The sequence below is a fragment of the Cyanistes caeruleus genome, unplaced genomic scaffold (assembly GCF_971803275.1).
Source record: "Cyanistes caeruleus unplaced genomic scaffold, bCyaCae1.hap1.1 HAP1_SCAFFOLD_138, whole genome shotgun sequence".
Taxonomy (NCBI): domain Eukaryota; kingdom Metazoa; phylum Chordata; class Aves; order Passeriformes; family Paridae; genus Cyanistes; species Cyanistes caeruleus.
This window is the reverse complement of record NW_028255933.1, coordinates 100,661-125,700: the sequence shown is the minus strand read 5'-3', so window position 1 is coordinate 125,700 and position 25,040 is coordinate 100,661. Positions and strand designations below refer to the sequence as shown.

General features: G+C 50.4%; 1 long non-coding RNA gene across 1 annotated transcript; it reads left to right on the top strand.

Annotated features, from left to right (window-relative positions):
* Positions 1-10,829: 10,829 nt before the first annotated feature.
* Positions 10,830-17,140, top strand: LOC147645978 (uncharacterized). The gene is made up of 5 exons (XR_015282038.1): positions 10,830-13,112; positions 13,207-13,440; positions 13,732-16,251; positions 16,346-16,579; positions 16,871-17,140. It is a non-coding gene; the product is annotated as an uncharacterized LOC147645978 (long non-coding RNA).
* The last annotated feature ends 7,900 nt before the right edge of the window (positions 17,141-25,040 follow it).

Below are 25,040 nucleotides of genomic sequence, written 5' to 3'. Positions count from 1 at the left end.
AAAGATGGGCACAGAGAGGAAAAGCCTTTCAATTCCAGGAGTGAGCTTGAAGTTGGATCTAATGAAGCTGCTCTTTTCCACTCCGGCTGCTGGGCCACTGGCCCAGGCTGTGCACAGAGGCTGGGGATGCTCCATCCTTGGCAACATCCAAGGCCAGCTGGGAGCGGGGCTCTGAGCAACCTATTCTGGGCGAAGATTGCTCCGCTTGGAACAAGATGGTCTTTAGGGTCCCTTCCAAGCCCAAGCACCCAGGGATTCCATCATTCATTCTACGGTCTCCGTTGTCCACTTCAGCCTGGGCCTCAACTCCTGGCGGTGATGTCACAGTGCACGCTCCAGCTAGAACTTCCAGCATCCAGCAACGGCCACAACACAACCCTTGGCTCCTTGTGCCAGCACGCTCTTCATTCACCCTGCTCCAAGCCTACCCCTGTCACCTTGTTTCCACCTGCTCCCTGATTCCCCCAGCAGTCCCCAAAGCTCCCCCATCGCTTGGATTTTGCTCTCCATCCCTGCAGGATGTCTGCATTTGTTCCAAAAGAGGTATGGTGCTATTCCACGGAGGCGGACACCTCGCAGCTGCCCGGCTGGGCTGGAGCTCTGTGGGACAGGCTGGGAAATTTTGCTACCTCTGCAGGCTGGCACAGACGGAGAGGAGGAGACGGACGTCGATACACAGACTGATAGAGAAGAAGCCATGGAAGTGGACGGAGAGGATAGTGGAGAGGAAGAGATGGATGTGGATATGTACGAGACAGAGGAAGAGATGGAGGTGGAAACGAAAGATTCTATTGAAGAGATGGATATTGATCTAAAAGACAAGGAGGAAGACATGGTCTTGGGATGAAGACCGATGCCAGCAGCAGAACAGGCAGGTGCTCCCCACAGGCAGAGTGGGGCCCCTGCTGCCAGCCTGGGGCCGGGCTGGGCACTTCCTGCTCAGGGACACGCTAGCCCATGCACTGGATTCTGCTGGCCATCCCTGGCCTGGCCTGGGCTTGCTGTGGGCCACACAAGCCCTGTTCCAGTGCCTGGGCCACAGCCCCCAGCCAGGCTCCCTTCTGGCAGCAGAGTCCCACTGGGCCAGTGTCCCAGCCCGGCAGCACATGGAACACCCTTCCGTGCCTGACTGCACTGACCGTGCTACTTGTTTTTCTTCCAGGACTTAGGGACATCACAGACACAGATGCCACCCTGCTGTACATGCGTTTTACAGTTGTTGTGTTCAGGATAGAGGTTTTAGAGTTTGTTTAAGTTGTCTGTAAATACGTTTCATAGAGTTTTGTTAAAGCTGTTCTCAGGTAAATAGGTTCTATAGTTTGTTGTTGTTGTTGTTGTTACCAATATTCTTACAGTGTAAATATGTGGTGTAGTTCATTCTTGTTCCTTTTCTTCTACAGATAAACAGTCTTTGATTTTCACACCCCAGTTCTCTTTGCATTTTCCTCGGGCACATTTGCAAAGCTGTGGGTTCTTTCGGGAACAATGTTTGCAGGACTCTAAAAAGAGTATCAAAACCGCTCTGCCACACTCTCCGCTGCTGCTGCTGCCCCAAAAAGCACTGGCTGGCTTTGCTCACACAATCACAGTTGTGGTGGCATTTCTACCACACCACAGGACAGCGATGTTTTCCCTCTTCTCCTGGAAATACCTACAGCACTTGTGGGTAGCAAGGCAAACATGAGCCTCTTCTAGTGGCCCTTGAAATTGGACATGTGAAATGAGGCACACAAAGCCACAGGCCAGCTGAACCTGGCATCTCTCAATGGGTCTTTACATTCTTCCCAGGAAGATGAATGGCAATCACTATTTTGGCAGGGAGGAAAGTGCATCAGCTAGCAATTTGCTGTAGAAAATGTGCTTTCTGCTCCTCTCACAGCCAAAACTCCTACCCATTTCTTGGAAGTCCTTCTTAGATAAGGACCGTGTTCAACTGAGTGACAGTGAAGCCAAATGGCAATGCCGCAATCAATTGTCCTGTACACAATCTCCTTCATCCACGTGGAAGGTTACTCACGGGCACACAAGAGGACGGAAGAAACCCAAATGCATCGTTGGACATCATAAAGTCAGACGTGTTGAGGGATGAAGAAATCTTGCAGAGATATGGAAAGCTGCCCTGAAAACCCAGTTCGGGGAGAGCCTGAGCTCTTTTGTGCTTCTAGGCCTGAAGATGCTCAGCGCCTTTCCCAGATGCTCAGCAGGCAGTAGGATTGTGCCTGAATCTGGCTCTGGAAATGCCAGTGCCTCAACTGAGAGCTGTGGCAATGATTTCCATTGCATGGAGAGGGGCCACAGTCCTGCAAGAGTCTTTCAGCAGAGCAAACAGCAGCCTGGAGGGTGGGCAGTGCTCCATCTGGACCACTGCATGCTCATCCTTCACCACAATGCAGAGCTGCCATGGATCACTTTTTCCATTTCTGCTGTTGGATATGTTTTGGAGAAGTTGTTCTAGGTGGCTTTGGATGGTGATCCAAGTAGGAAGCAGCCATTCGCCTGCTGTGATATCCTTACAACTAGTCCTAACTTCTCATTGCCTTTGGTTTGATTGGGGGTGTTTTATCTGTTTGTTTGATTGGTTTCTTTGGGTTGGTTTCTTTGTGTTTTTCTCTCTTTTGCTTGGAGTTTCTTTTCCTTTTTTAGAAATGACTGGTGAAGTTGGCACAACCAAACTCCAGAAAACGTAAAGCAGGCTTGACTTTCCAGAAATTGCTTTTGGCTGGCTTTAGCTGCATTCCCCAGGATCACGATCAGCAGTAGATATTTGCAGGTTTTGCTCTGCATCCTCAGCCTGCCCAGATGTTGTTCAGTGTTTCAGCAGTGGAGAAGACGATGGATATTTTGCTAAACCTCCTTTCAAACAACAAAACTTGGGTTAGCACGACAGAAAAGAAGAGAAGAAAATCCTCGCCAGTTAGAACAGAGCCAGAGTCCCACCATTTCCCCCTCCACTTCTCTTTCTTTTCTACATTTAGAGGTAAAGCTTCCATCTCCAAAAGCTTCCATCTCTCACTTCCTGATGTAGCCATTTGCTACCCTTTAGCCTTGACTGCCACGCATCGGACTGCTGTCCGTGTGGGGCTGGGGATGCTCAGCCTGGAAAGAGAAGGGGGCTGGCGAGGCCTCCCTGCAGCTCTAGGAAAGATGGGCACAGAGAGGAAAAGCCTTTCAATTCCAGGAGTGAGCTTGAAGTTGGATCTAATGAAGCTGCTCTTTTCCACTCCGGCTGCTGGGCCACTGGCCCAGGCTGTGCACAGAGGCTGGGGATGCTCCATCCTTGGCAACATCCAAGGCCAGCTGGGAGCGGGGCTCTGAGCAACCTATTCTGGGCGAAGATTGCTCCGCTTGGAACAAGATGGTCTTTAGGGTCCCTTCCAAGCCCAAGCACCCAGGGATTCCATCATTCATTCTACGGTCTCCGTTGTCCACTTCAGCCTGGGCCTCAACTCCTGGCGGTGATGTCACAGTGCACGCTCCAGCTAGAACTTCCACCATCCAGCAACGGCCACAACACAACCCTTGGCTCCTTGTGCCAGCACGCTCTTCATTCACCCTGCTCCAAGCCTACCCCTGTCACCTTGTTTCCACCTGCTCCCTGATTCCCCCAGCAGTCCCCAAAGCTCCCCCATCGCTTGGATTTTGCTCTCCATCCCTGCAGGATGTCTGCATTTGTTCCAAAAGAGGTATGGTGCTATTCCACGGAGGCGGACACCTCGCAGCTGCCCGGCTGGGCTGGAGCTCTGTGGGACAGGCTGGGAAATTTTGCTACCTCTGCAGGCTGGCACAGACGGAGAGGAGGAGACGGACGTCGATACACAGACTGATAGAGAAGAAGCCATGGAAGTGGACGGAGAGGATAGTGGAGAGGAAGAGATGGATGTGGATATGTACGAGACAGAGGAAGAGATGGAGGTGGAAACGAAAGATTCTATTGAAGAGATGGATATTGATCTAAAAGACAAGGAGGAAGACATGGTCTTGGGATGAAGACCGATGCCAGCAGCAGAACAGGCAGGTGCTCCCCACAGGCAGAGTGGGGCCCCTGCTGCCAGCCTGGGGCCGGGCTGGGCACTTCCTGCTCAGGGACACGCTAGCCCATGCACTGGATTCTGCTGGCCATCCCTGGCCTGGCCTGGGCTTGCTGTGGGCCACACAAGCCCTGTTCCAGTGCCTGGGCCACAGCCCCCAGCCAGGCTCCCTTCTGGCAGCAGAGTCCCACTGGGCCAGTGTCCCAGCCCGGCAGCACATGGAACACCCTTCCGTGCCTGACTGCACTGACCGTGCTACTTGTTTTTCTTCCAGGACTTAGGGACATCACAGACACAGATGCCACCCTGCTGTACATGCGTTTTACAGTTGTTGTGTTCAGGATAGAGGTTTTAGAGTTTGTTTAAGTTGTCTGTAAATACGTTTCATAGAGTTTTGTTAAAGCTGTTCTCAGGTAAATAGGTTCTATAGTTTGTTGTTGTTGTTGTTGTTACCAATATTCTTACAGTGTAAATATGTGGTGTAGTTCATTCTTGTTCCTTTTCTTCTACAGATAAACAGTCTTTGATTTTCACACCCCAGTTCTCTTTGCATTTTCCTCGGGCACATTTGCAAAGCTGTGGGTTCTTTCGGGAACAATGTTTGCAGGACTCTAAAAAGAGTATCAAAACCGCTCTGCCACACTCTCCGCTGCTGCTGCTGCCCCAAAAAGCACTGGCTGGCTTTGCTCACACAATCACAGTTGTGGTGGCATTTCTACCACACCACAGGACAGCGATGTTTTCCCTCTTCTCCTGGAAATACCTACAGCACTTGTGGGTAGCAAGGCAAACATGAGCCTCTTCTAGTGGCCCTTGAAATTGGACATGTGAAATGAGGCACACAAAGCCACAGGCCAGCTGAACCTGGCATCTCTCAATGGGTCTTTACATTCTTCCCAGGAAGATGAATGGCAATCACTATTTTGGCAGGGAGGAAAGTGCATCAGCTAGCAATTTGCTGTAGAAAATGTGCTTTCTGCTCCTCTCACAGCCAAAACTCCTACCCATTTCTTGGAAGTCCTTCTTAGATAAGGACCGTGTTCAACTGAGTGACAGTGAAGCCAAATGGCAATGCCGCAATCAATTGTCCTGTACACAATCTCCTTCATCCACGTGGAAGGTTACTCACGGGCACACAAGAGGACGGAAGAAACCCAAATGCATCGTTGGACATCATAAAGTCAGACGTGTTGAGGGATGAAGAAATCTTGCAGAGATATGGAAAGCTGCCCTGAAAACCCAGTTCGGGGAGAGCCTGAGCTCTTTTGTGCTTCTAGGCCTGAAGATGCTCAGCGCCTTTCCCAGATGCTCAGCAGGCAGTAGGATTGTGCCTGAATCTGGCTCTGGAAATGCCAGTGCCTCAACTGAGAGCTGTGGCAATGATTTCCATTGCATGGAGAGGGGCCACAGTCCTGCAAGAGTCTTTCAGCAGAGCAAACAGCAGCCTGGAGGGTGGGCAGTGCTCCATCTGGACCACTGCATGCTCATCCTTCACCACAATGCAGAGCTGCCATGGATCACTTTTTCCATTTCTGCTGTTGGATATGTTTTGGAGAAGTTGTTCTAGGTGGCTTTGGATGGTGATCCAAGTAGGAAGCAGCCATTCGCCTGCTGTGATATCCTTACAACTAGTCCTAACTTCTCATTGCCTTTGGTTTGATTGGGGGTGTTTTATCTGTTTGTTTGATTGGTTTCTTTGGGTTGGTTTCTTTGTGTTTTTCTCTCTTTTGCTTGGAGTTTCTTTTCCTTTTTTAGAAATGACTGGTGAAGTTGGCACAACCAAACTCCAGAAAACGTAAAGCAGGCTTGACTTTCCAGAAATTGCTTTTGGCTGGCTTTAGCTGCATTCCCCAGGATCACGATCAGCAGTAGATATTTGCAGGTTTTGCTCTGCATCCTCAGCCTGCCCAGATGTTGTTCAGTGTTTCAGCAGTGGAGAAGACGATGGATATTTTGCTAAACCTCCTTTCAAACAACAAAACTTGGGTTAGCACGACAGAAAAGAAGAGAAGAAAATCCTCGCCAGTTAGAACAGAGCCAGAGTCCCACCATTTCCCCCTCCACTTCTCTTTCTTTTCTACATTTAGAGGTAAAGCTTCCATCTCCAAAAGCTTCCATCTCTCACTTCCTGATGTAGCCATTTGCTACCCTTTAGCCTTGACTGCCACGCATCGGACTGCTGTCCGTGTGGGGCTGGGGATGCTCAGCCTGGAAAGAGAAGGGGGCTGGCGAGGCCTCCCTGCAGCTCTAGGAAAGATGGGCACAGAGAGGAAAAGCCTTTCAATTCCAGGAGTGAGCTTGAAGTTGGATCTAATGAAGCTGCTCTTTTCCACTCCGGCTGCTGGGCCACTGGCCCAGGCTGTGCACAGAGGCTGGGGATGCTCCATCCTTGGCAACATCCAAGGCCAGCTGGGAGCGGGGCTCTGAGCAACCTATTCTGGGCGAAGATTGCTCCGCTTGGAACAAGATGGTCTTTAGGGTCCCTTCCAAGCCCAAGCACCCAGGGATTCCATCATTCATTCTACGGTCTCCGTTGTCCACTTCAGCCTGGGCCTCAACTCCTGGCGGTGATGTCACAGTGCACGCTCCAGCTAGAACTTCCAGCATCCAGCAACGGCCACAACACAACCCTTGGCTCCTTGTGCCAGCACGCTCTTCATTCACCCTGCTCCAAGCCTACCCCTGTCACCTTGTTTCCACCTGCTCCCTGATTCCCCCAGCAGTCCCCAAAGCTCCCCCATCGCTTGGATTTTGCTCTCCATCCCTGCAGGATGTCTGCATTTGTTCCAAAAGAGGTATGGTGCTATTCCACGGAGGCGGACACCTCGCAGCTGCCCGGCTGGGCTGGAGCTCTGTGGGACAGGCTGGGAAATTTTGCTACCTCTGCAGGCTGGCACAGACGGAGAGGAGGAGACGGACGTCGATACACAGACTGATAGAGAAGAAGCCATGGAAGTGGACGGAGAGGATAGTGGAGAGGAAGAGATGGATGTGGATATGTACGAGACAGAGGAAGAGATGGAGGTGGAAACGAAAGATTCTATTGAAGAGATGGATATTGATCTAAAAGACAAGGAGGAAGACATGGTCTTGGGATGAAGACCGATGCCAGCAGCAGAACAGGCAGGTGCTCCCCACAGGCAGAGTGGGGCCCCTGCTGCCAGCCTGGGGCCGGGCTGGGCACTTCCTGCTCAGGGACACGCTAGCCCATGCACTGGATTCTGCTGGCCATCCCTGGCCTGGCCTGGGCTTGCTGTGGGCCACACAAGCCCTGTTCCAGTGCCTGGGCCACAGCCCCCAGCCAGGCTCCCTTCTGGCAGCAGAGTCCCACTGGGCCAGTGTCCCAGCCCGGCAGCACATGGAACACCCTTCCGTGCCTGACTGCACTGACCGTGCTACTTGTTTTTCTTCCAGGACTTAGGGACATCACAGACACAGATGCCACCCTGCTGTACATGCGTTTTACAGTTGTTGTGTTCAGGATAGAGGTTTTAGAGTTTGTTTAAGTTGTCTGTAAATACGTTTCATAGAGTTTTGTTAAAGCTGTTCTCAGGTAAATAGGTTCTATAGTTTGTTGTTGTTGTTGTTGTTACCAATATTCTTACAGTGTAAATATGTGGTGTAGTTCATTCTTGTTCCTTTTCTTCTACAGATAAACAGTCTTTGATTTTCACACCCCAGTTCTCTTTGCATTTTCCTCGGGCACATTTGCAAAGCTGTGGGTTCTTTCGGGAACAATGTTTGCAGGACTCTAAAAAGAGTATCAAAACCGCTCTGCCACACTCTCCGCTGCTGCTGCTGCCCCAAAAAGCACTGGCTGGCTTTGCTCACACAATCACAGTTGTGGTGGCATTTCTACCACACCACAGGACAGCGATGTTTTCCCTCTTCTCCTGGAAATACCTACAGCACTTGTGGGTAGCAAGGCAAACATGAGCCTCTTCTAGTGGCCCTTGAAATTGGACATGTGAAATGAGGCACACAAAGCCACAGGCCAGCTGAACCTGGCATCTCTCAATGGGTCTTTACATTCTTCCCAGGAAGATGAATGGCAATCACTATTTTGGCAGGGAGGAAAGTGCATCAGCTAGCAATTTGCTGTAGAAAATGTGCTTTCTGCTCCTCTCACAGCCAAAACTCCTACCCATTTCTTGGAAGTCCTTCTTAGATAAGGACCGTGTTCAACTGAGTGACAGTGAAGCCAAATGGCAATGCCGCAATCAATTGTCCTGTACACAATCTCCTTCATCCACGTGGAAGGTTACTCACGGGCACACAAGAGGACGGAAGAAACCCAAATGCATCGTTGGACATCATAAAGTCAGACGTGTTGAGGGATGAAGAAATCTTGCAGAGATATGGAAAGCTGCCCTGAAAACCCAGTTCGGGGAGAGCCTGAGCTCTTTTGTGCTTCTAGGCCTGAAGATGCTCAGCGCCTTTCCCAGATGCTCAGCAGGCAGTAGGATTGTGCCTGAATCTGGCTCTGGAAATGCCAGTGCCTCAACTGAGAGCTGTGGCAATGATTTCCATTGCATGGAGAGGGGCCACAGTCCTGCAAGAGTCTTTCAGCAGAGCAAACAGCAGCCTGGAGGGTGGGCAGTGCTCCATCTGGACCACTGCATGCTCATCCTTCACCACAATGCAGAGCTGCCATGGATCACTTTTTCCATTTCTGCTGTTGGATATGTTTTGGAGAAGTTGTTCTAGGTGGCTTTGGATGGTGATCCAAGTAGGAAGCAGCCATTCGCCTGCTGTGATATCCTTACAACTAGTCCTAACTTCTCATTGCCTTTGGTTTGATTGGGGGTGTTTTATCTGTTTGTTTGATTGGTTTCTTTGGGTTGGTTTCTTTGTGTTTTTCTCTCTTTTGCTTGGAGTTTCTTTTCCTTTTTTAGAAATGACTGGTGAAGTTGGCACAACCAAACTCCAGAAAACGTAAAGCAGGCTTGACTTTCCAGAAATTGCTTTTGGCTGGCTTTAGCTGCATTCCCCAGGATCACGATCAGCAGTAGATATTTGCAGGTTTTGCTCTGCATCCTCAGCCTGCCCAGATGTTGTTCAGTGTTTCAGCAGTGGAGAAGACGATGGATATTTTGCTAAACCTCCTTTCAAACAACAAAACTTGGGTTAGCACGACAGAAAAGAAGAGAAGAAAATCCTCGCCAGTTAGAACAGAGCCAGAGTCCCACCATTTCCCCCTCCACTTCTCTTTCTTTTCTACATTTAGAGGTAAAGCTTCCATCTCCAAAAGCTTCCATCTCTCACTTCCTGATGTAGCCATTTGCTACCCTTTAGCCTTGACTGCCACGCATCGGACTGCTGTCCGTGTGGGGCTGGGGATGCTCAGCCTGGAAAGAGAAGGGGGCTGGCGAGGCCTCCCTGCAGCTCTAGGAAAGATGGGCACAGAGAGGAAAAGCCTTTCAATTCCAGGAGTGAGCTTGAAGTTGGATCTAATGAAGCTGCTCTTTTCCACTCCGGCTGCTGGGCCACTGGCCCAGGCTGTGCACAGAGGCTGGGGATGCTCCATCCTTGGCAACATCCAAGGCCAGCTGGGAGCGGGGCTCTGAGCAACCTATTCTGGGCGAAGATTGCTCCGCTTGGAACAAGATGGTCTTTAGGGTCCCTTCCAAGCCCAAGCACCCAGGGATTCCATCATTCATTCTACGGTCTCCGTTGTCCACTTCAGCCTGGGCCTCAACTCCTGGCGGTGATGTCACAGTGCACGCTCCAGCTAGAACTTCCACCATCCAGCAACGGCCACAACACAACCCTTGGCTCCTTGTGCCAGCACGCTCTTCATTCACCCTGCTCCAAGCCTACCCCTGTCACCTTGTTTCCACCTGCTCCCTGATTCCCCCAGCAGTCCCCAAAGCTCCCCCATCGCTTGGATTTTGCTCTCCATCCCTGCAGGATGTCTGCATTTGTTCCAAAAGAGGTATGGTGCTATTCCACGGAGGCGGACACCTCGCAGCTGCCCGGCTGGGCTGGAGCTCTGTGGGACAGGCTGGGAAATTTTGCTACCTCTGCAGGCTGGCACAGACGGAGAGGAGGAGACGGACGTCGATACACAGACTGATAGAGAAGAAGCCATGGAAGTGGACGGAGAGGATAGTGGAGAGGAAGAGATGGATGTGGATATGTACGAGACAGAGGAAGAGATGGAGGTGGAAACGAAAGATTCTATTGAAGAGATGGATATTGATCTAAAAGACAAGGAGGAAGACATGGTCTTGGGATGAAGACCGATGCCAGCAGCAGAACAGGCAGGTGCTCCCCACAGGCAGAGTGGGGCCCCTGCTGCCAGCCTGGGGCCGGGCTGGGCACTTCCTGCTCAGGGACACGCTAGCCCATGCACTGGATTCTGCTGGCCATCCCTGGCCTGGCCTGGGCTTGCTGTGGGCCACACAAGCCCTGTTCCAGTGCCTGGGCCACAGCCCCCAGCCAGGCTCCCTTCTGGCAGCAGAGTCCCACTGGGCCAGTGTCCCAGCCCGGCAGCACATGGAACACCCTTCCGTGCCTGACTGCACTGACCGTGCTACTTGTTTTTCTTGCAGGACTTAGGGACATCACAGACACAGATGCCACCCTGCTGTACATGCGTTTTACAGTTGTTGTGTTCAGGATAGAGGTTTTAGAGTTTGTTTAAGTTGTCTGTAAATACGTTTCATAGAGTTTTGTTAGAGCTGTTCTCAGGTAAATAGGTTCTATAGTTTGTTGTTGTTGTTGTTGTTGTTGTTGTTACCAATATTCTTACAGTGTAAATATGTGGTGTAGTTCATTCTTGTTCCTTTTCTTCTACAGATAAACAGTCTTTGATTTTCACACCCCAGTTCTCTTTGCATTTTCCTCGGGCACATTTGCAAAGCTGTGGGTTCTTTCGGGAACAATGTTTGCAGGACTCTAAAAAGAGTATCAAAACCGCTCTGCCACACTCTCCGCTGCTGCTGCTGCCCCAAAAAGCACTGGCTGGCTTTGCTCACACAATCACAGTTGTGGTGGCATTTCTACCACACCACAGGACAGCGATGTTTTCCCTCTTCTCCTGGAAATACCTACAGCACTTGTGGGTAGCAAGGCAAACATGAGCCTCTTCTAGTGGCCCTTGAAATTGGACATGTGAAATGAGGCACACAAAGCCACAGGCCAGCTGAACCTGGCATCTCTCAATGGGTCTTTACATTCTTCCCAGGAAGATGAATGGCAATCACTATTTTGGCAGGGAGGAAAGTGCATCAGCTAGCAATTTGCTGTAGAAAATGTGCTTTCTGCTCCTCTCACAGCCAAAACTCCTACCCATTTCTTGGAAGTCCTTCTTAGATAAGGACCGTGTTCAACTGAGTGACAGTGAAGCCAAATGGCAATGCCGCAATCAATTGTCCTGTACACAATCTCCTTCATCCACGTGGAAGGTTACTCACGGGCACACAAGAGGACGGAAGAAACCCAAATGCATCGTTGGACATCATAAAGTCAGACGTGTTGAGGGATGAAGAAATCTTGCAGAGATATGGAAAGCTGCCCTGAAAACCCAGTTCGGGGAGAGCCTGAGCTCTTTTGTGCTTCTAGGCCTGAAGATGCTCAGCGCCTTTCCCAGATGCTCAGCAGGCAGTAGGATTGTGCCTGAATCTGGCTCTGGAAATGCCAGTGCCTCAACTGAGAGCTGTGGCAATGATTTCCATTGCATGGAGAGGGGCCACAGTCCTGCAAGAGTCTTTCAGCAGAGCAAACAGCAGCCTGGAGGGTGGGCAGTGCTGCATCTGGACCACTGCATGCTCATCCTTCACCACAATGCAGAGCTGCCATGGATCACTTTTTCCATTTCTGCTGTTGGATATGTTTTGGAGAAGTTGTTCTAGGTGGCTTTGGATGGTGATCCAAGTAGGAAGCAGCCATTCGCCTGCTGTGATATCTTTACAACTAGTCCTAACTTCTCATTGCCTTTGGTTTGATTGGGGGTGTTTTATCTGTTTGTTTGATTGGTTTCTTTGGGTTGGTTTCTTTGTGTTTTTCTCTCTTTTGCTTGGAGTTTCTTTTCCTTTTTTAGAAATGACTGGTGAAGTTGGCACAACCAAACTCCAGAAAACGTAAAGCAGGCTTGACTTTCCAGAAATTGCTTTTGGCTGGCTTTAGCTGCATTCCCCAGGATCACGATCAGCAGTAGATATTTGCAGGTTTTGCTCTGCATCCTCAGCCTGCCCAGATGTTGTTCAGTGTTTCAGCAGTGGAGAAGACGATGGATATTTTGCTAAACCTCCTTTCAAACAACAAAACTTGGGTTAGCACGACAGAAAAGAAGAGAAGAAAATCCTCGCCAGTTAGAACAGAGCCAGAGTCCCACCATTTCCCCCTCCACTTCTCTTTCTTTTCTACATTTAGAGGTAAAGCTTCCATCTCCAAAAGCTTCCATCTCTCACTTCCTGATGTAGCCATTTGCTACCCTTTAGCCTTGACTGCCACGCATCGGACTGCTGTCCGTGTGGGGCTGGGGATGCTCAGCCTGGAAAGAGAAGGGGGCTGGCGAGGCCTCCCTGCAGCTCTAGGAAAGATGGGCACAGAGAGGAGAAGCCTTTCAACTGCAGGAGTGAGCTTGAAGTTGGATCTAATGAAGCTGCTCTTTTCCACTCCGGCTGCTGGGCCACTGGCCCAGGCTGTGCACAGAGGCCGGGGATGCTCCATCCTTGGCAACATCCAAGGCCAGCTGGGAGCGGGGCTCTGAGCAACCTATTCTGGGCGAAGATTGCTCCGCTTGGAACAAGATGGTCTTTAGGGTCCCTTCCAAGCCCAAGCACCCAGGGATTCCATCATTCATTCTACGGTCTCCGTTGTCCACTTCAGCCTGGGCCTCAACTCCTGGCGGTGATGTCACAGTGCACGCTCCAGCTAGAACTTCCAGCATCCAGCAACGGCCACAACACAACCCTTGGCTCCTTGTGCCAGCACGCTCTTCATTCACCCTGCTCCAAGCCTACCCCTGTCACCTTGTTTCCACCTGCTCCCTGATTCCCCCAGCAGTCCCCAAAGCTCCCCCATCGCTTGGATTTTGCTCTCCATCCCTGCAGGATGTCTGCATTTGTTCCAAAAGAGGTATGGTGCTATTCCACGGAGGCGGACACCTCGCAGCTGCCCGGCTGGGCTGGAGCTCTGTGGGACAGGCTGGGAAATTTTGCTACCTCTGCAGGCTGGCACAGACGGAGAGGAGGAGACGGACGTCGATACACAGACTGATAGAGAAGAAGCCATGGAAGTGGACGGAGAGGATAGTGGAGAGGAAGAGATGGATGTGGATATGTACGAGACAGAGGAAGAGATGGAGGTGGAAACGAAAGATTATATTGAAGAGATGGATATTGATCTAAAAGACAAGGAGGAAGACATGGTCTTGGGATGAAGACCGATGCCAGCAGCAGAACAGGCAGGTGCTCCCCACAGGCAGAGTGGGGCCCCTGCTGCCAGCCTGGGGCCGGGCTGGGCATTTCCTGCTCAGGGACACGCTAGCCCATGCACTGGATTCTGCTGGCCATCCCTGGCCTGGCCTGGGCTTGCTGTGGGCCACACAAGCCCTGTTCCAGTGCCTGGGCCACAGCCCCCAGCCAGGCTCCCTTCTGGCAGCAGAGTCCCACTGGGCCAGTGTCCCAGCCCGGCAGCACATGGAACACCCTTCCGTGCCTGACTGCACTGACCGTGCTACTTGTTTTTCTTCCAGGACTTAGGGACATCACAGACACAGATGCCACCCTGCTGTACATGCGTTTTACAGTTGTTGTGTTCAGGATAGAGGTTTTAGAGTTTGTTTAAGTTGTCTGTAAATACGTTTCATAGAGTTTTGTTAGAGCTGTTCTCAGGTAAATAGGTTCTATAGTTTGTTGTTGTTGTTGTTGTTACCAATATTCTTACAGTGTAAATATGTGGTGTAGTTCATTCTTGTTCCTTTTCTTCTACAGATAAACAGTCTTTGATTTTCACACCCCAGTTCTCTTTGCATTTTCCTCGGGCACATTTGCAAAGCTGTGGGTTCTTTCGGGAACAATGTTTGCAGGACTCTAAAAAGAGTATCAAAACCGCTCTGCCACACTCTCCGCTGCTGCTGCTGCCCCAAAAAGCACTGGCTGGCTTTGCTCACACAATCACAGTTGTGGTGGCATTTCTACCACACCACAGGACAGCGATGTTTTCCCTCTTCTCCTGGAAATACCTACAGCACTTGTGGGTAGCAAGGCAAACATGAGCCTCTTCTAGTGGCCCTTGAAATTGGACATGTGAAATGAGGCACACAAAGCCACAGGCCAGCTGAACCTGGCATCTCTGAATGGGTCTTTACATTCTTCCCAGGAAGATGAATGGCAATCACTATTTTGGCAGGGAGGAAAGTGCATCAGCTAGCAATTTGCTGTAGAAAATGTGCTTTCTGCTCCTCTCACAGCCAAAACTCCTACCCATTTCTTGGAAGTCCTTCTTAGATAAGGACCGTGTTCAACTGAGTGACAGTGAAGCCAAATGGCAATGCCGCAATCAATTGTCCTGTACACAATCTCCTTCATCCACGTGGAAGGTTACTCACGGGCACACAAGAGGACGGAAGAAACCCAAATGCATCGTTGGACATCATAAAGTCAGACGTGTTGAGGGATGAAGAAATCTTGCAGAGATATGGAAAGCTGCCCTGAAAACCCAGTTCGGGGAGAGCCTGAGCTCTTTTGTGCTTCTAGGCCTGAAGATGCTCAGCGCCTTTCCCAGATGCTCAGCAGGCAGTAGGATTGTGCCTGAATCTGGCTCTGGAAATGCCAGTGCCTCAACTGAGAGCTGTGGCAATGATTTCCATTGCATGGAGAGGGGCCACAGTCCTGCAAGAGTCTTTCAGCAGAGCAAACAGCAGCCTGGAGGGTGGGCAGTGCTGCATCTGGACCACTGCATGCTCATCCTTCACCACAATGCAGAGCTGCCATGGATCACTTTTTCCATTTCTGCTGTTGGATATGTTTTGGAGAAGTTGTTCTAGGTGGCTTTGGATGGTGATCCAAGTAGGAAGCAGCCATTCGCCTGCTGTGATATCTTTACAACTAGTCCTAACTTCTCATTGCCTTTGGTTTGATTGGGGGTGTTTTATCTGTTTGTTTGATTGGTTTCTTTGGGTTGGTTTCTTTGTGTTTTTCTCTCTTTTGCTTGGAGTTTCTTTTCCTTTTTTAGAAATGACTGGTGAAGTTGGCACAACCAAACTCCAGAAAACGTAAAGCAGGCTTGACTTTCCAGAAATTGCTTTTGGCTGGCTTTAGCTGCATTCCCCAGGATCACGATCAGCAGTAGATATTTGCAGGTTTTGCTCTGCATCCTCAGCCTGCCCAGATGTTGTTCAGTGTTTCAGCAGTGGAGAAGACGATGGATATTTTGCTAAACCTCCTTTCAAACAACAAAACTTGGGTTAGCACGACAGAAAAGAAGAGAAGAAAATCCTCGCCAGTTAGAACAGAGCCAGAGTCCCACCATTTCCCCCTCCACTTCTCTTTCTTTTCTACATTTAGAGGTAAAGCTTCCATCTCCAAAAGCTTCCATCTCTCACTTCCTGATGTAGCCATTTGCTACCCTTTAGCCTTGACTGCCACGCATCGGACTGCTGTCCGTGTGGGGCTGGGGATGCTCAGCCTGGAAAGAGAAGGGGGCTGGCGAGGCCTCCCTGCAGCTCTAGGAAAGATGGGCACAGAGAGGAGAAGCCTTTCAACTGCAGGAGTGAGCTTGAAGTTGGATCTAATGAAGCTGCTCTTTTCCACTCAGGCTGCTGGGCCACTGGCCCAGGCTGTGCACAGAGGCTGGGGATGCTCCATCCTTGGCAACATCCAAGGCCAGCTGGGAGCGGGGCTCTGAGCAACCTATTCTGGGCGAAGATTGCTCCGCTTGGAACAAGATGGTCTTTAGGGTCCCTTCCAAGCCCAAGCACCCAGGGATTCCATCATTCATTCTACGGTCTCCGTTGTCCACTTCAGCCTGGGCCTCAACTCCTGGCGGTGATGTCACAGTGCACGCTCCAGCTAGAACTTCCACCATCCAGCAACGGCCACAACACAACCCTTGGCTCCTTGTGCCAGCACGCTCTTCATTCACCCTGCTCCAAGCCTACCCCTGTCACCTTGTTGCCACCTGCTCCCTGATTCCCCCAGCAGTCCCCAAAGCTCCCCATCGCTTGGATTTTGCTCTCCATCCCTGCAGGATGTCTGCATTTGTTCCAAAAGAGGTATGGTGCTATTCCACGGAGGCGGACACCTCGCAGCTGCCTGGCTGGGCTGGAGCTCTGTGGGACAGGCTGGGAAATTTTGCTACCTCTGCAGGCTGGCACAGACGGAGAGGAGGAGACGGACGTCGATACACAGACTGATAGAGAAGAAGCCATGGAAGTGGACGGAGAGGATAGTGGAGAGGAAGAGATGGATGTGGATATGTACGAGACAGAGGAAGAGATGGAGGTGGAAACGAAAGATTCTATTGAAGAGATGGATATTGATCTAAAAGACAAGGAGGAAGACATGGTCTTGGGATGAAGACCGATGCCAGCAGCAGAACAGGCAGGTGCTCCCCACAGGCAGAGTGGGGCCCCTGCTGCCAGCCTGGGGCCGGGCTGGGCACTTCCTGCTCAGGGACACGCTAGCCCATGCACTGGATTCTGCTGGCCATCCCTGGCCTGGCCTGGGCTTGCTGTGGGCCACACAAGCCCTGTTCCAGTGCCTGGGCCACAGCCCCCAGCCAGGCTCCCTTCTGGCAGCAGAGTCCCACTGGGCCAGTGTCCCAGCCCGGCAGCACATGGAACACCCTTCCGTGCCTGACTGCACTGACCGTGCTACTTGTTTTTCTTGCAGGACTTAGGGACATCACAGACACAGATGCCACCCTGCTGTACATGCGTTTTACAGTTGTTGTGTTCAGGATAGAGGTTTTAGAGTTTGTTTAAGTTGTCTGTAAATACGTTTCATAGAGTTTTGTTAGAGCTGTTCTCAGGTAAATAGGTTCTATAGTTTGTTGTTGTTGTTGTTGTTGTTGTTGTTACCAATATTCTTACAGTGTAAATATGTGGTGTAGTTCATTCTTGTTCCTTTTCTTCTACAGATAAACAGTCTTTGATTTTCACACCCCAGTTCTCTTTGCATTTTCCTCGGGCACATTTGCAAAGCTGTGGGTTCTTTCGGGAACAATGTTTGCAGGACTCTAAAAAGAGTATCAAAACCGCTCTGCCACACTCTCCGCTGCTGCTGCTGCCCCAAAAAGCACTGGCTGGCTTTGCTCACACAATCACAGTTGTGGTGGCATTTCTACCACACCACAGGACAGCGATGTTTTCCCTCTTCTCCTGGAAATACCTACAGCACTTGTGGGTAGCAAGGCAAACATGAGCCTCTTCTAGTGGCCCTTGAAATTGGACATGTGAAATGAGGCACACAAAGCCACAGGCCAGCTGAACCTGGCATCTCTGAATGGGTCTTTACATTCTTCCCAGGAAGATGAATGGCAATCACTATTTTGGCAGGGAGGAAAGTGCATCAGCTAGCAATTTGCTGTAGAAAATGTGCTTTCTGCTCCTCTCACAGCCAAAACTCCTACCCATTTCTTGGAAGTCCTTCTTAGATAAGGACCGTGTTCAACTGAGTGACAGTGAAGCCAAATGGCAATGCCGCAATCAATTGTCCTGTACACAATCTCCTTCATCCACGTGGAAGGTTACTCACGGGCACACAAGAGGACGGAAGAAACCCAAATGCATCGTTGGACATCATAAAGTCAGACGTGTTGAGGGATGAAGAAATCTTGCAGAGATATGGAAAGCTGCCCTGAAAACCCAGTTCGGGGAGAGCCTGAGCTCTTTTGTGCTTCTAGGCCTGAAGATGCTCAGCGCCTTTCCCAGATGCTCAGCAGGCAGTAGGATTGTGCCTGAATCTGGCTCTGGAAATGCCAGTGCCTCAACTGAGAGCTGTGGCAATGATTTCCATTGCATGGAGAGGGGCCACAGTCCTGCAAGAGTCTTTCAGCAGAGCAAACAGCAGCCTGGAGGGTGGGCAGTGCTGCATCTGGACCACTGCATGCTCATCCTTCACCACAATGCAGAGCTGCCATGGATCACTTTTTCCATTTCTGCTGTTGGATATGTTTTGGAGAAGTTGTTCTAGGTGGCTTTGGATGGTGATCCAAGTAGGAAGCAGCCATTCGCCTGCTGTGATATCTTTACAACTAGTCCTAACTTCTCATTGCCTTTGGTTTGATTGGGGGTGTTTTATCTGTTTGTTTGATTGGTTTCTTTGGGTTGGTTTCTTTGTGTTTTTCTCTCTTTTGCTTGGAGTTTCTTTTCCTTTTTTAGAAATGACTGGTGAAGTTGGCACAACCAAACTCCAGAAAACGTAAAGCAGGCTTGACTTTCCAGAAATTGCTTTTGGCTGGCTTTAGCTGCATTCCCCAGGATCACGATCAGCAGTAGATATTTGCAGGTTTTGCTCTGCATCCTCAGCCTGCCCAGATGTTGTTCAGTGTTTCAGCAGTGGAGAAGACGATGGATATTTTGCTAAACCTCCTTTCAAACAACAAAACTTGGGTTAGCACGACAGAAAAGAAGAGAAGAAAATCCTCGCCAGTTAGAACAGAGCCAGAGTCCCACCATTTCCCCCTCCACTTCTCTTTCTTTTCTACATTTAGAGGTAAAGCTTCCATCTCCAAAAGCTTCCATCTCTCACTTCCTGATGTAGCCATTTGCTACCCTTTAGCCTTGACTGCCACGCATCGGACTGCTGTCCGTGTGGGGCTGGGGATGCTCAGCCTGGAAAGAGAAGGGGGCTGGCGAGGCCTCCCTGCAGCTCTAGGAAAGATGGGCACAGAGAGGAAAAGCCTTTCAATTCCAGGAGTGAGCTTGAAGTTGGATCTAATGAAGCTGCTCTTTTCCACTCCGGCTGCTGGGCCACTGGCCCAGGCTGTGCACAGAGGCTGGGGATGCTCCATCCTTGGCAACATCCAAGGCCAGCTGGGAGCGGGGCTCTGAGCAACCTATTCTGGGCGAAGATTGCTCCGCTTGGAACAAGATGGTCTTTAGGGTCCCTTCCAAGCCCAAGCACCCAGGGATTCCATCATTCATTCTACGGTCTCCGTTGTCCACTTCAGCCTGGGCCTCAACTCCTGGCGGTGATGTCACAGTGCACGCTCCAGCTAGAACTTCCACCATCCAGCAACGGCCACAACACAACCCTTGGCTCCTTGTGCCAGCACGCTCTTCATTCACCCTGCTCCAAGCCTACCCCTGTCACCTTGTTTCCACCTGCTCCCTGATTCCCCCAGCAGTCCCCAAAGCTCCCCCATCGCTTGGATTTTGCTCTCCATCCCTGCAGGATGTCTGCATTTGTTCCAAAAGAGGTATGGTGCTATTCCACGGAGGCGGACACCTCGCAGCTGCCCGGCTGGGCTGGAGCTCTGTGGGACAGGCTGGGAAATTTTGCTACCTCTGCAGGCTGGCACAGACGGAGAGGAGGAGACGGACGTCGATACACAGACTGATAGAGAAGAAGCCATGGAAGTGGACGGAGAGGATAGTGGAGAGGAAGAGATGGATGTGGATATGTACGAGACAGAGGAAGAGATGGAGGTGGAAACGAAAGATTATATTGAAGAGATGGATATTGATCTAAAAGACAAGGAGGAAGACATGGTCTTGGGATGAAGACCGATGCCAGCAGCAGAACAGGCAGGTGCTCCCCACAGGCAGAGTGGGGCCCCTGCTGCCAGCCTGGGGCCGGGCTGGGCACTTCCTGCTCAGGGACACGCTAGCCCATGCACTGGATTCTGCTGGCCATCCCTGGCCTGGCCTGGGCTTGCTGTGGGCCACACAAGCCCTGTTCCAGTGCCTGGGCCACAGCCCCCAGCCAGGCTCCCTTCTGGCAGCAGAGTCCCACTGGGCCAGTGTCCCAGCCCGGCAGCACATGGAACACCCTTCCGTGCCTGACTGCACTGACCGTGCTACTTGTTTTTCTTCCAGGACTTAGGGACATCACAGACACAGATGCCACCCTGCTGTACATGCGTTTTACAGTTGTTGTGTTCAGGATAGAGGTTTTAGAGTTTGTTTAAGTTGTCTGTAAATACGTTTCATAGAGTTTTGTTAAAGCTGTTCTCAGGTAAATAGGTTCTATAGTTTGTTGTTGTTGTTGTTGTTACCAATATTCTTACAGTGTAAATATGTGGTGTAGTTCATTCTTGTTCCTTTTCTTCTACAGATAAACAGTCTTTGATTTTCACACCCCAGTTCTCTTTGCATTTTCCTCGGGCACATTTGCAAAGCTGTGGGTTCTTTCGGGAACAATGTTTGCAGGACTCTAAAAAGAGTATCAAAACCACTCTGCCACACTCTCCGCTGCTGCTGCTGCCCCAAAAAGCACTGGCTGGCTTTGCTCACACAATCACAGTTGTGGTGGCATTTCTACCACACCACAGGACAGCGATGTTTTCCCTCTTCTCCTGGAAATACCTACAGCACTTGTGGGTAGCAAGGCAAACATGAGCCTCTTCTAGTGGCCCTTGAAATTGGACATGTGAAATGAGGCACACAAAGCCACAGGCCAGCTGAACCTGGCATCTCTGAATGGGTCTTTACATTCTTCCCAGGAAGATGAATGGCAATCACTATTTTGGCAGGGAGGAAAGTGCATCAGCTAGCAATTTGCTGTAGAAAATGTGCTTTCTGCTCCTCTCACAGCCAAAACTCCTACCCATTTCTTGGAAGTCCTTCTTAGATAAGGACCGTGTTCAACTGAGTGACAGTGAAGCCAAATGGCAATGCCGCAATCAATTGTCCTGTACACAATCTCCTTCATCCACGTGGAAGGTTACTCACGGGCACACAAGAGGACGGAAGAAACCCAAATGCATCGTTGGACATCATAAAGTCAGACGTGTTGAGGGATGAAGAAATCTTGCAGAGATATGGAAAGCTGCCCTGAAAACCCAGTTCGGGGAGAGCCTGAGCTCTTTTGTGCTTCTAGGCCTGAAGATGCTCAGCGCCTTTCCCAGATGCTCAGCAGGCAGTAGGATTGTGCCTGAATCTGGCTCTGGAAATGCCAGTGCCTCAACTGAGAGCTGTGGCAATGATTTCCATTGCATGGAGAGGGGCCACAGTCCTGCAAGAGTCTTTCAGCAGAGCAAACAGCAGCCTGGAGGGTGGGCAGTGCTCCATCTGGACCACTGCATGCTCATCCTTCACCACAATGCAGAGCTGCCATGGATCACTTTTTCCATTTCTGCTGTTGGATATGTTTTGGAGAAGTTGTTCTAGGTGGCTTTGGATGGTGATCCAAGTAGGAAGCAGCCATTCGCCTGCTGTGATATCCTTACAACTAGTCCTAACTTCTCATTGCCTTTGGTTTGATTGGGGGTGTTTTATCTGTTTGTTTGATTGGTTTCTTTGGGTTGGTTTCTTTGTGTTTTTCTCTCTTTTGCTTGGAGTTTCTTTTCCTTTTTTAGAAATGACTGGTGAAGTTGGCACAACCAAACTCCAGAAAACGTAAAGCAGGCTTGACTTTCCAGAAATTGCTTTTGGCTGGCTTTAGCTGCATTCCCCAGGATCACGATCAGCAGTAGATATTTGCAGGTTTTGCTCTGCATCCTCAGCCTGCCCAGATGTTGTTCAGTGTTTCAGCAGTGGAGAAGACGATGGATATTTTGCTAAACCTCCTTTCAAACAACAAAACTTGGGTTAGCACGACAGAAAAGAAGAGAAGAAAATCCTCGCCAGTTAGAACAGAGCCAGAGTCCCACCATTTCCCCCTCCACTTCTCTTTCTTTTCTACATTTAGAGGTAAAGCTTCCATCTCCAAAAGCTTCCATCTCTCACTTCCTGATGTAGCCATTTGCTACCCTTTAGCCTTGACTGCCACGCATCGGACTGCTGTCCGTGTGGGGCTGGGGATGCTCAGCCTGGAAAGAGAAGGGGGCTGGCGAGGCCTCCCTGCAGCTCTAGGAAAGATGGGCACAGAGAGGAAAAGCCTTTCAATTCCAGGAGTGAGCTTGAAGTTGGATCTAATGAAGCTGCTCTTTTCCACTCCGGCTGCTGGGCCACTGGCCCAGGCTGTGCACAGAGGCTGGGGATGCTCCATCCTTGGCAACATCCAAGGCCAGCTGGGAGCGGGGCTCTGAGCAACCTATTCTGGGCGAAGATTGCTCCGCTTGGAACAAGATGGTCTTTAGGGTCCCTTCCAAGCCCAAGCACCCAGGGATTCCATCATTCATTCTACGGTCTCCGTTGTCCACTTCAGCCTGGGCCTCAACTCCTGGCGGTGATGTCACAGTGCACGCTCCAGCTAGAACTTCCACCATCCAGCAACGGCCACAACACAACCCTTGGCTCCTTGTGCCAGCACGCTCTTCATTCACCCTGCTCCAAGCCTACCCCTGTCACCTTGTTTCCACCTGCTCCCTGATTCCCCCAGCAGTCCCCAAAGCTCCCCCATCGCTTGGATTTTGCTCTCCATCCCTGCAGGATGTCTGCATTTGTTCCAAAAGAGGTATGGTGCTATTCCACGGAGGCGGACACCTCGCAGCTGCCCGGCTGGGCTGGAGCTCTGTGGGACAGGCTGGGAAATTTTGCTACCTCTGCAGGCTGGCACAGACGGAGAGGAGGAGACGGACGTCGATACACAGACTGATAGAGAAGAAGCCATGGAAGTGGACGGAGAGGATAGTGGAGAGGAAGAGATGGATGTGGATATGTACGAGACAGAGGAAGAGATGGAGGTGGAAACGAAAGATTCTATTGAAGAGATGGATATTGATCTAAAAGACAAGGAGGAAGACATGGTCTTGGGATGAAGACCGATGCCAGCAGCAGAACAGGCAGGTGCTCCCCACAGGCAGAGTGGGGCCCCTGCTGCCAGCCTGGGGCCGGGCTGGGCACTTCCTGCTCAGGGACACGCTAGCCCATGCACTGGATTCTGCTGGCCATCCCTGGCCTGGCCTGGGCTTGCTGTGGGCCACACAAGCCCTGTTCCAGTGCCTGGGCCACAGCCCCCAGCCAGGCTCCCTTCTGGCAGCAGAGTCCCACTGGGCCAGTGTCCCAGCCCGGCAGCACATGGAACACCCTTCCGTGCCTGACTGCACTGACCGTGCTACTTGTTTTTCTTCCAGGACTTAGGGACATCACAGACACAGATGCCACCCTGCTGTACATGCGTTTTACAGTTGTTGTGTTCAGGATAGAGGTTTTAGAGTTTGTTTAAGTTGTCTGTAAATACGTTTCATAGAGTTTTGTTAAAGCTGTTCTCAGGTAAATAGGTTCTATAGTTTGTTGTTGTTGTTGTTGTTACCAATATTCTTACAGTGTAAATATGTGGTGTAGTTCATTCTTGTTCCTTTTCTTCTACAGATAAACAGTCTTTGATTTTCACACCCCAGTTCTCTTTGCATTTTCCTCGGGCACATTTGCAAAGCTGTGGGTTCTTTCGGGAACAATGTTTGCAGGACTCTAAAAAGAGTATCAAAACCGCTCTGCCACACTCTCCGCTGCTGCTGCTGCCCCAAAAAGCACTGGCTGGCTTTGCTCACACAATCACAGTTGTGGTGGCATTTCTACCACACCACAGGACAGCGATGTTTTCCCTCTTCTCCTGGAAATACCTACAGCACTTGTGGGTAGCAAGGCAAACATGAGCCTCTTCTAGTGGCCCTTGAAATTGGACATGTGAAATGAGGCACACAAAGCCACAGGCCAGCTGAACCTGGCATCTCTGAATGGGTCTTTACATTCTTCCCAGGAAGATGAATGGCAATCACTATTTTGGCAGGGAGGAAAGTGCATCAGCTAGCAATTTGCTGTAGAAAATGTGCTTTCTGCTCCTCTCACAGCCAAAACTCCTACCCATTTCTTGGAAGTCCTTCTTAGATAAGGACCGTGTTCAACTGAGTGACAGTGAAGCCAAATGGCAATGCCGCAATCAATTGTCCTGTACACAATCTCCTTCATCCACGTGGAAGGTTACTCACGGGCACACAAGAGGACGGAAGAAACCCAAATGCATCGTTGGACATCATAAAGTCAGACGTGTTGAGGGATGAAGAAATCTTGCAGAGATATGGAAAGCTGCCCTGAAAACCCAGTTCGGGGAGAGCCTGAGCTCTTTTGTGCTTCTAGGCCTGAAGATGCTCAGCGCCTTTCCCAGATGCTCAGCAGGCAGTAGGATTGTGCCTGAATCTGGCTCTGGAAATGCCAGTGCCTCAACTGAGAGCTGTGGCAATGATTTCCATTGCATGGAGAGGGGCCACAGTCCTGCAAGAGTCTTTCAGCAGAGCAAACAGCAGCCTGGAGGGTGGGCAGTGCTCCATCTGGACCACTGCATGCTCATCCTTCACCACAATGCAGAGCTGCCATGGATCACTTTTTCCATTTCTGCTGTTGGATATGTTTTGGAGAAGTTGTTCTAGGTGGCTTTGGATGGTGATCCAAGTAGGAAGCAGCCATTCGCCTGCTGTGATATCCTTACAACTAGTCCTAACTTCTCATTGCCTTTGGTTTGATTGGGGGTGTTTTATCTGTTTGTTTGATTGGTTTCTTTGGGTTGGTTTCTTTGTGTTTTTCTCTCTTTTGCTTGGAGTTTCTTTTCCTTTTTTAGAAATGACTGGTGAAGTTGGCACAACCAAACTCCAGAAAACGTAAAGCAGGCTTGACTTTCCAGAAATTGCTTTTGGCTGGCTTTAGCTGCATTCCCCAGGATCACGATCAGCAGTAGATATTTGCAGGTTTTGCTCTGCATCCTCAGCCTGCCCAGATGTTGTTCAGTGTTTCAGCAGTGGAGAAGACGATGGATATTTTGCTAAACCTCCTTTCAAACAACAAAACTTGGGTTAGCACGACAGAAAAGAAGAGAAGAAAATCCTCGCCAGTTAGAACAGAGCCAGAGTCCCACCATTTCCCCCTCCACTTCTCTTTCTTTTCTACATTTAGAGGTAAAGCTTCCATCTCCAAAAGCTTCCATCTCTCACTTCCTGATGTAGCCATTTGCTACCCTTTAG